The sequence below is a fragment of the Lolium rigidum genome, chromosome 4, assembly GCF_022539505.1.
Source record: "Lolium rigidum isolate FL_2022 chromosome 4, APGP_CSIRO_Lrig_0.1, whole genome shotgun sequence".
NCBI lineage: Eukaryota > Viridiplantae > Streptophyta > Magnoliopsida > Poales > Poaceae > Lolium > Lolium rigidum.
The window spans coordinates 77028016-77038409 of NC_061511.1; the positions used below are offsets into that span (position 1 = coordinate 77028016).

General features: G+C 42.6%; 1 pseudogene; it reads right to left on the reverse strand.

Moving 5' to 3' along the window:
* Nucleotides 1-640: 640 nt before the first annotated feature.
* On the reverse strand, nucleotides 641-3921 carry LOC124647269 (annotated as a pseudogene).
* Between the last annotated feature and the right edge of the window lie 6473 nt (nucleotides 3922-10394).

Sequence of the window (10394 nt, forward strand, 5' to 3'; positions counted from 1 at the left end):
CGAGTCACCGACAGATCGGGCCCTTCCCCGCTTTTCACTCGTCCGGAGTCCCCGAGCGCTCCCCGGGGGCCGGGGATGTCGTGGGATCGCCGGATGGATTTAGGCCCAAATCCGGACGAAAACGAGGAACCGGGGGCGCGACTGGGCCGAATTACGCCGTCCGGATGGAAAAAACGCTCGCCGGGGGCCTCGTCGGGGGGACGAGTGGAGATGCTCTAACGATGTGCGTGCTCTGCTAGCTTTTGAACCATAGTAATCCAGAAGCTTTCCGGACATGCTTGAATGAAGTCTGCGAAACCTCGTAGCGTCCTCCCTACCGCCACCAGCCCACGTTCAAGTCATCTGGCTCCGTCCGCATCACCGCTACCGCCAAGGTCGACGCTCTCCTCCGCTAGCATGGCTACGCCAACAAGGTCATTGCTCAGATGCCGATCCTAGTGTGCGCTGCAGCTTTTTCTTCTGCGGTCCACGCTCGTCTTCTGTGCCTCCCGGCCGCACTTTGTAGTGCGTAGTGCCCCCGAACTGAAGATACATAGATCCTAATCATGTCAGGCAACGTTACAGAGGAACATAGTTTGGAAATTATATAATGTGGCCGTGTTCAGCGAGAAATTAGTACCTGCTCACCACCGATGCACTCTTACCAATAAGCAAATGTCAGACTAGGGTGGTTGGGGTGTGCTCTCACTTTCCTCTCCATAGCATCCTTTGCGGCGTCATTAGTCTTGATGGTACCGTAATATGCTCCACAATAGATTGTAGTGAGGCAGGTGAGGTTTTCAATTCCGAAATCGAAATCGCCGCCGGTGAATGACTCAGTTTTAACTACATCGAAATTAGTTATAAATCGTTCTACCTTCGGCATGGATCCTGCTGCAAACATAAGATCCATCTCGTCGTCTGTTATGTCATACCCAAATTCCCTTAAGCACGAAAATCTGTGTGCACCACTAACTATGACTCTGGTTTCATCGACATCTTTACTCTTTCGAATGAATAGCACTAGATTGAGCAAAGCAGGTAATCCACCAAGAATACAGAGGTCTTCCTCCGTGACTCGATCCATCCAAAGACGTAATAACCTGAGCCTGACGAGGGAGCCCACTGAATCTGGAACTCTTGTGATAGTTGAACCCGAAACAATAAGTTTTTGGAGGCCTGGCGTAGCTTGAAACAGAGCTTCCATCAAGAAGTTGCCATCATGTTTTATTTGAAGAGTACGAAGGTTCTGTAGAGAAGACACAATAGCTTTCACGTCCACCTCTGTAACTCTATTTTCATCTCCCGTGCCACAAACACCTTCAAAATTAAGGCGCACTTTTTTCAAATTCTTTAGCTGGCCAAGTTCTTGCAGGAATTTTGTTGATTGCCGGGAGATATGGACATTTATACACCTCTCTAGGGCTTGCATCTTTGCAATGCCATTAGGAAATATAACACCAAAATCAACATATAGATGCGCCATTTTTTTGAGATTGACAATGGAGGCTGGTAATTCACTACGGCGGTGCGTCTTAGGTCCAGCATCTCTAAGCACAATAGACTGCCAATTCGCCGAGGGAGCTCACTAACCTGTGTCCCGCTGAGGTTTAAGTATCTCAACTGCAATAGCCTCCCTATATCTTCAACATAATGGTTTTCTAAGTGATGACAATCTTCAAAGTTCAGAACACGCAAATGTGTGAATCGATTCAGAGAAGTGATATCCCCTGATTGCCCAAACACATGAAGTGATCGGATATGATACAAGACTAAGTTGTCTGGCACAAATAAATTCCCTTCCTTGTCTCCTTGGAGAGAAAGCCGACGAACTTTACTTTCTGTTTCAGTTGTATTGGGATCACTAACAAAGTTCTCTGCAATTGACCTTGGTATAATGAAATCAAGGATGATGTCATGAACTCGACAACTCTTGACCACACCATTCACCATCTTCCTAGGTTGAATTAGACTTCGGTTGACAAGCTCATTGAAAAACTTCTTTCCCAACTCATACAGTGTATATCTGCCTTCATTATAAATGAATCCTTCAGCAATCCATCTCAAGATCAGGCTCTTCTTCTGAATAATAGCATCTTCAGGAAATATACTCAAGTACAGTAAACAAGTTTTGAGATGAGCGGGAAGATCAAAGTAACTAAGTGATATTATCTTCATCATTCCTTCAACACTAGGATTTCTTTCAAGTCCACAACCTATTGAAACTTTCACTTGATCCCATTCATGTTCTGTATTTTCTTTGTTAGCCAGTAAACCAGATATTGCAATGATTGCCAAAGGTAATCCAGCACACTTTCTCAATATTTCATCTGAGACATCTTTGAGGTGTGAAGGGAAATCTTCTTCATATTTGAATAGTCTTCTATGGAACAATTTTCTTGAGTGCACCATAGCAAGAGGTCTTATATTATAGACACATCCAGTGAATGATGCGCTACAAGATTGAGCAACATCATTATTACGGGAGGTGGTGATTATTATGCTGCCTCCACTCATCTTAGGGAATGCATAATGAATGATTTCCCATGCTTCCACGCTCCATATATCATCAATTACAACAAAGTATCTGCACAAGATTTATGAGCTAGTGATATTAGGGTGGGGGGCTTACTGTAAAGTGTAAAGCGAATACAACAAAGAAAATAGAAAAAGGGCTGCATTTCATGCACATCTGTTTGTATGGTACATTATGGAAATCAGAGGGAAAATCAACCGTTCAAAGTTGAAACAAATGTCTTGACCACAAGAAATAATCCTACACACGGACCTAACTCTGGCGAGTGATAGCCTAAATATAGTCGGTACCGTAAACAAGAGACGATACAATAGCCACAAGTACCAATCTTATCTGGACAAAATGCATGAGCAGCAAATCATTATTTTAGAGACACATCGAAACGCCGATTCAAGATGAAAACAGCAAAGCTACATGCATTACCACATGCGACTCTGCCTTACTATATCCAAAGGAGTTGAACATTATTTCTTAGAAAATTACTAGTATTCTGATATATTCGTTATATATCTTAATGATTTCTTAATAGACTTGAAGATCGTTAGTTAAAACAAATGGAGAGATTACCTTTTGCCTATTAGGAAATCATGGACCTTGCTGATCAGATGTTGGATGCTCCCTGCTTTAGTATAAACATAGTCTTGCTTGCTGACTTCACTAAGAATAGTTCTCAGAATTTTCATCATATCTGGAGTCCGGGACACGGATATGAAAGAACTGCACTGGAATTGCGCCTCGAGCTCTTGTTGCACTTGTTTCGCGAGGGTTGTTTTGCCTATTCCTCCAAATCCAACGATGGCGACCACCTTCGGATGTTGTGGCGCTGACCCACATGGTTCATCTTCGGTCAACATTTTAATTATCTCAGCCTTGGGTTCATCAATTCCAACTAGTTCGGAGGCATGCTTAAAGATAACAAGTGCTCTAGGGTCGACAGTAAGATTGCTCATCTTGGCTATGACACGTCCTGTCCTGTAACTTGAATTCCTCTCGCGCACCTCACTGATTTGCTTACTTAGTTCTTCCATCTCTTTGCTAATCCTGCGGCCAGTCTTCATCTTCCCCAACTTCCCCAACGAGTGCTTGATCTTGTTGATGAAGCCATCTGGCTTAGCATCTTTGTCATCGACACTCGTCATGAAGTCATCGATGGAGTCCTCCATGTCGTATGACAGCTCCCGAACCTCCTTCATCCAGGCCTTGTCTAGCGGATCATGACCCGCCTCCTCCTCCTCCGACATCTTCAGGAGGAAGGCGTGCATGGTGGTGAGCTCGCTGGTGAGGAACCTGATCTGGTCCCGCACACCCTTGAACCGCGTGTACTCATCACCAAGAAGAGCGAACAGCTTCTCCGCCACCACCGGTTTCAAAGCCCCTGTCGCCACACTCACGAGAGCACCCTCCATGGTTACTGGCTCGGCGCTCGGTCAGTAGATTTTTTGCGTGTGGATGTGGTAGACTGGAAGCTGTGTAGAAGAATGGGTGCTCTCCTCCTCAGCCTTATGGTTAGATTGACCGGAACTTTGCGTCTAAATGGTTCTAACAGAGCTAAAATAATGCACTTGCGTCCCATGTTGCTCAAGCCAACTACCACGATGGCACATTAGATGCTAACAAAACCGAAATGATCACTGGCCACTTGCATTATCTGTCTTCGTTCATACCAGATCTCGGATCTCTATCAATTGTAGTAATTAGCATCATGTTGGGGTTAACAACTCATTTAGATCGGTGCAATGAGCTGCTGTTTCCAAGCTTTGCTCTCAGCGTTTTTGACAATTCCCAGCTTCGGCCTGGTCCTACGGATATTTTCGGTGGCTGAAACAACGCGCTGCCCCTCATTGTTGAGTGCATGTATTTTTTTTTTTCCAAACGACCATAGAATGGTCGGATTTCATTACCCAAGGATAACGAAGCAACAGAATATCATGTCCCAGGCATGAGAAAGTAAGAAACAGCTAAGTTTTAAGCTATTACAGTCGCCGCCTAATGCTAACGACACACAACAAAGAGGTTTTAAAGACTGGCTCTAAGGCATGAGACCAGCAACACAAAAACGAGACACGCGCTACAGTTTTAGAACCACTCCAGGTAAAGGCCATCAATCTTGTTCCTCCAACTCCATATCGACAGCATCAGTTTCCAGATTTGCATCTCTGATCCGCAGCGGGCGCTGTACCTGGCGAGGAACATCTTGTGAAGGAGCAACACCAAAATTGGTCGCGCTAGCAAGCCGCAACAGACCATCTGCACCCGCCTGTAAGTCGTCAGCATCCTTCTCGCTATCCAGACCTGCCCAATATTTCATGAAAACAGTATAATAGCTGATTAACTACACTGATCAGTTTATGCTCAAAACAAGCACGATTTCGTAATTTCTAAATGGCCCAATAAATTGCAGCCAACCCCGCAATTTGCGTGTTTCTGCTAGCAGGCAAAGAATTGAGGGAGCCACCAGAAGAATTGTGTGAAAGACCCAGGTCTGGAAGGGGCCCCAATCAGCTTCCCCACATCACTCCACACAAACTTAGCAGCTGGGCAGGAAAAGAAGAGATGAGAGATGGTTTCATCACAGGTGCAAAATTGACAAGTTGCTCCTCCTTGCCAGTTCCTCTTCAGCAAGTTATCTTTTGTAGCAATGGCATTGTGCCAGATCATCCAAAGCCAAATTTTAATTTTCAAAAGGATTTTACTTTTCCAGAGATGTTTAAAGGATCTGTCTAGACCTGATCCACACAAATGATTATAAATAGACTTAACAGAGAATTTTCCACTTTTTGTCCATTTCCAGACAGCTCTATCTTGTGTATCTATGAGGATGGTGGGAGCCATAACTTGATGCAACCTATGAATTTGCCAAGCCAGGTCCGGGGTCATCCATCTCCTGAAGGAGAAATTCCAGTGCATGGCAGCTGCCTCAGCCACATATATTTCCTGTTCATTGCAGATATCATAAATATCTGGAAACCTATCTTTTAATGGTATCTGATCACACCAAGAGTCACACCAGAAGCTTGTATCTCTTCCACTCCCCACATTCATCCTTCTACCAGCCAGATAAACATGTTTAACCTGTAACATATCAGTCCACAGAGGAGAATCTCCAGGTTTTTTCTTTGTATAATAAGCACCACCATGAGTCATATACTTTGCTTTCATTAAATTTTGCCAAGGACCTGAGCCATTCTCCAATTTCCACCACCATTTGCACATCAAACTAATATTGAATTTGTGCAGATTTTTTATACCCAAACCACCCTTTTTTTGGGTTTACAGATCCATTTCCACTTCACAAAATGATACTTCTTTTTCTCTGCACTCCCAGCCCAAAAGAAAGTTCTAATGGGCTTATCCATCTGTTCAACATTTGTTTTGTGCAGCAATCTCATTGACATTTGATATACAACAATGCTTGAAAGACAAGCATCAATCTTAATCACTCTCCCACCAATGGAAATTGTATTTCCCATCCAACCACCCATTTTTTTCTTTGTTTTATCCCCCAGAAAACTCATTTCAGCAACAGATGGTTTCCTGGCACACATAGGAGTGCCAAGATATTTTATAGGCCAACTCCCTTACTGACAATTGAACAATGAGGCAAAATTATGTGCTTTCAAATCATCCTCTAGAATCATCATAACCTCACTTTTTTCAAAGTTAATCTTCAAGCCAGACATTGTTTCAAAAATGTATAGGATAAGTTTCAGATTCACAGCTTGTTCATCATTATCTTGGATGAGCAGGATAGTATCATCAGCATATTGAAGGATAGCAATGCCATTTTCCACCAAATTACTGGCTAGCCCTGTGATGAGACCACTTTGTTGTTCTAGGATAACCATTTTTGACAGACTGTTTGCAGCCATGTTGAACAAAAAAGGAGCAAAAGGATCACCTTGCCTTACACCTTTGTGGCCAGAGAAATAAGGACCAATTTTATCATTAACTTTCACACTCAGAGTACCATTGGTCACCACATTTTTTATCCAAACCATCAGTTATCACTAAAACCTTTCTGAGAGCAGCAGTCAAACAGAAAGTTCCAGTTAACTTTGTCATAAGCTTTCTCAAAGTCTATCTTCAGCACTACCCCCTGTTGTTTCCTGAATTTGCTCTCTCTCAGGACTTCTTGCAACAACATTACTCCATCAGTGATGTACCTGCCCTTGATGAAAGCTGTTTGACATTGGGCCAACAGTTTTTCCATGACTGGGGCAGCCCTGACACTTAGTGTTTTGGTGAAGATTTTAAACAAAACTTGCAAAAGACAAATAGGTCTAAAATTTTGTATTCTATATGCCTCCTCTCCTTTTGGAATCAAGGTGATAATGCCATAATTGATTCTGGCCAGATCAATCTTATGATCAAATAAATCATCAAACACAGCCATGATATCAAATTTAATTATCTCCCAGCACACTTGATAGAATTCAATAGGAATTCCATCAGGACCTGCAGCTTTATTTTTTTCCATTTGATCAACAACACCTTTTACTTCTTCCATTGTAAATCTCCTGTCCAGTGCTTCTCTATCATTGTCATCCAATTTCTCATCACTGTTCCAAACATCTTCCCTCAGTTTTACACCTCTGTCTTCAACTGGACCAAACAAATTTTTGTAGAAGTCTGTAGCATGTTGTAACAAGTCTTCATCCCCTTGAATCACAGAATCTCCATTTTTCAAAGAAAAAATGGTAGATTTTCTCTTACAACCATTTGCTATTCTATGAAAGTAGGCTGTATTACAATCTCCCTTCAGCAACCAATTATCCCTAGATCAAGCTCTCTTCCTTGTCAAGGATACCAAGCATTTCCTCCTGCAATTCGGTCTTCTTCTGAATGTCTGCAGGGGATAAGGGAAAGCTCTTCTTTCAGTTCCAAATCAGCTAGAGAGAGAGAGAAATCTCACATTTTCTTTTTTATTCTTCCCTCTTAAATTGTGGCCCCACCCTTTCAAGCAGTTCTTAACATTTTTTAGTTTTTTCTGCAGCCTATCAAGACTGTTGGTGGCTCTAACATTTTGTTGCCAAGCTCTGCCCACTCTAGCAAGGAAATCTTCTTCTTGAACCCAGCTTTTCTCAAATTTGAATTCAAACTTCTTTTTTGATTTGTTCTCCTTGGTGTCCAGAATGAGTGGATTATGATCAGAAATGTCTCTGTTCAACTTGTGTACTGTTGTCAAAGGAAATAAGCTCTTCCCAGGCACTACTCATCAGGAATCTGTCCAACTTCTCAAGTGTAGGAACAGTCTGACTATTTGTCCACGTGTACTGCCCACCAGACATGTGAATTTCCCTAAGAGCATAAGTATTAATAATAGAGTTGAACATATCTGACCATCTGTTGTTTCTCATCCCATTACTCTTCTCAGAAGAAAATCTCATAATATTGAAATCACCACCAATAAGAAGAGGGAGTCTCTGATCACTGCAGACCATACCTAGTTCTGTCAGAAAATCATCCTTATCACAGATCTGAGCAGCACCATATACAATCACCAAGCACCAATTCAACTTAAGTTTCAAATCCAGCAAGGATACTTTGATAATTTTTTTGCCAACCACAGTATCAGTAATGGAAAATCTGGATAGCCTAAAACCACCCAGAATTCCCCCACTTCTACCAATGGAACTAATCCATTTCCAATCAAAATGCCCCTGGGGTCAATGGACCTGAAAAATGCAGGAGAATATTATTTTTGATAGTCTCTTGCAAACCCAATAAATCAACATCCTGCTCACTGATAAAATCTGACAAAAACTTACTCATGCCTCTCTTGCCCACACCTCTACAATTAAAAGTGGCTCCTATCATAAATATCTTGGTTTTTTTTCCTACACCTGGTTCCAGTAACAATATCACTCGAAGGGTGATTATTGCATACTTTCTCCGAGGCAGCACATGATTTTGATTGTGCCCCTCTGAGGGAATCACCTGATTTTGTTGGTGTTTCCCTCCACCTAACAGACTTACCAGCACTCCTCTTCTTCCTCCTGCTCCTTCTAGACACAGCCATTGTAAAGTCATTCTCATCCTCCAGATCTTGATCTCTCCCAAAGCCCAGAAGCAAAACTCTCTCTGAATCTGATTCTACTTCATTCTCATGTGAATTCTGTGCTGTAGTAATAGCATGTCTAGCTTGTTCAAGGTCTTTCAGATAATTAATTTTTTTCATGGTGAAAGTTTCAGGGTTGACCCCCATTTCAAGGGCCCTACTATGAATAGAATCATCACCAAGTAAAGCAAAGGAATTATGAGAGGTGAGGTTAGTACCTTTAACATCTCTTGCAGCTGCAGATCTGCTTGCCCTCTCAGGAATTCTTGTATAATGTAAGTCTTGGGAGATAATCCTAGAACTCATCCTGACATTCTGGGAGCCACCACCTGCTAGATGTATATTTTCTTTAATATTAGCACCAACATTAACCTCCATATCAGTAGGATTAACAACTTGAGAAAGAGGGTCTTCTTGTGTGCCATCAGTCTCAGGTTGAGAGCCTTCAGCCATCAAGTTAGTTTCATCTCTTGCTTGTCTGGAGGGAGCAGCCAAATCCATAACACCAGTACCAGGATTAATATACCTCTTAGAGGTTGCAGCACTCTCAGAGTTAGTAGTGTCATAATCAACCCGTTCCTCCGAAATATCCTCTTCATTAACAACTTCCAAAATAGGCCCCAGATCTTTCTTGTACTTCTTCTGAAACATGTAAGCCTTGTCACTACCAGATTTGGTTAGGGAGAGAAGAAACTAATTGTATGAAGGAGAAGCAGAGGCACTGGAAGAAGATTGTCCAGGAGATAGGACAGATGGGGCAAAAGCATCACTTACTGACTTGTGAACATCAGACAGAGAGCCAGCAATAACATTTTTACTGTTAGGAGGGGGAGCACAAGATGTCTCAGCAGCTACATCTTTCTCAGTTGCATCTAGAGAGTCTATTTCAACTAACTTCCTCTTACCATTGTCCCTGCCAGCAACAACATATATGGCAGCAACAGTCTGCCTGGTTGTACCATTATTCCTATCAGAGTTGTTGGTCATTTTTGGAGGAGCTGACTGGGATCCTGCATCAGAGTCATTTCTGCCAGTCCTCTGTCTCTTTGGAGTCCCATTATCACCCAACCCACCTTGAGCAGTATCAGCAACCATAATTATGGTGCCAGGATTAGGATTTGGTTCACACAGCTCCCTGGTATACTGAAATTCATAGACCCCCCCTTTGATCTCACCAATACGAATGTTTGGGATCAGGGACAGATCCTGGCTTCCAATTCTGACTCTCACATATGAAAAATTCCTCAAGAAGTTCTTATCAAGGGCAAGAGGCTTACCCACCAGGCTGGCAGCATAAAACACAGTTGCTCTGTTCCTGAAGTTCATAGGAATACCCTTGACTCTGAACCAAGCTTCCTCCATCACAGAGATTGGTTGAATATCACCGGCCCATCTTTCCATGGAGATAATGGCACCAGGTACAGTTTTCATGAAGAGTTTACCAAAGTGAGCTAGCTCATCAATAGCTTTTGCTGAAGGGAATCTTGTTCTAAATTCAGTAGGGGAAACTTCTTTCGCATAGAATCTCCAATTTATCTTCATAAACTCATGTTCAATATTCCTGCAATTAACTTCTCCCTTCTCAACTGTGATATGAGCGTAATTCAACTGCTCCACGGGTTGAGATTCTAACTCAGGGACGGGGATCGAGTAAAAACCAGACCCAAATTCTTCACTGCCGAAGAACGGCGCCTTGTATTCCCAAGGCTCCCTGTTCTGACACACCTCAACATGATGTTCACCACAACAATTTATACAGGACCCCTTAAACTTGTTGAATCTACCATCTGCTGCAGTAGGGTCAGTATTGATCAGGCCAAG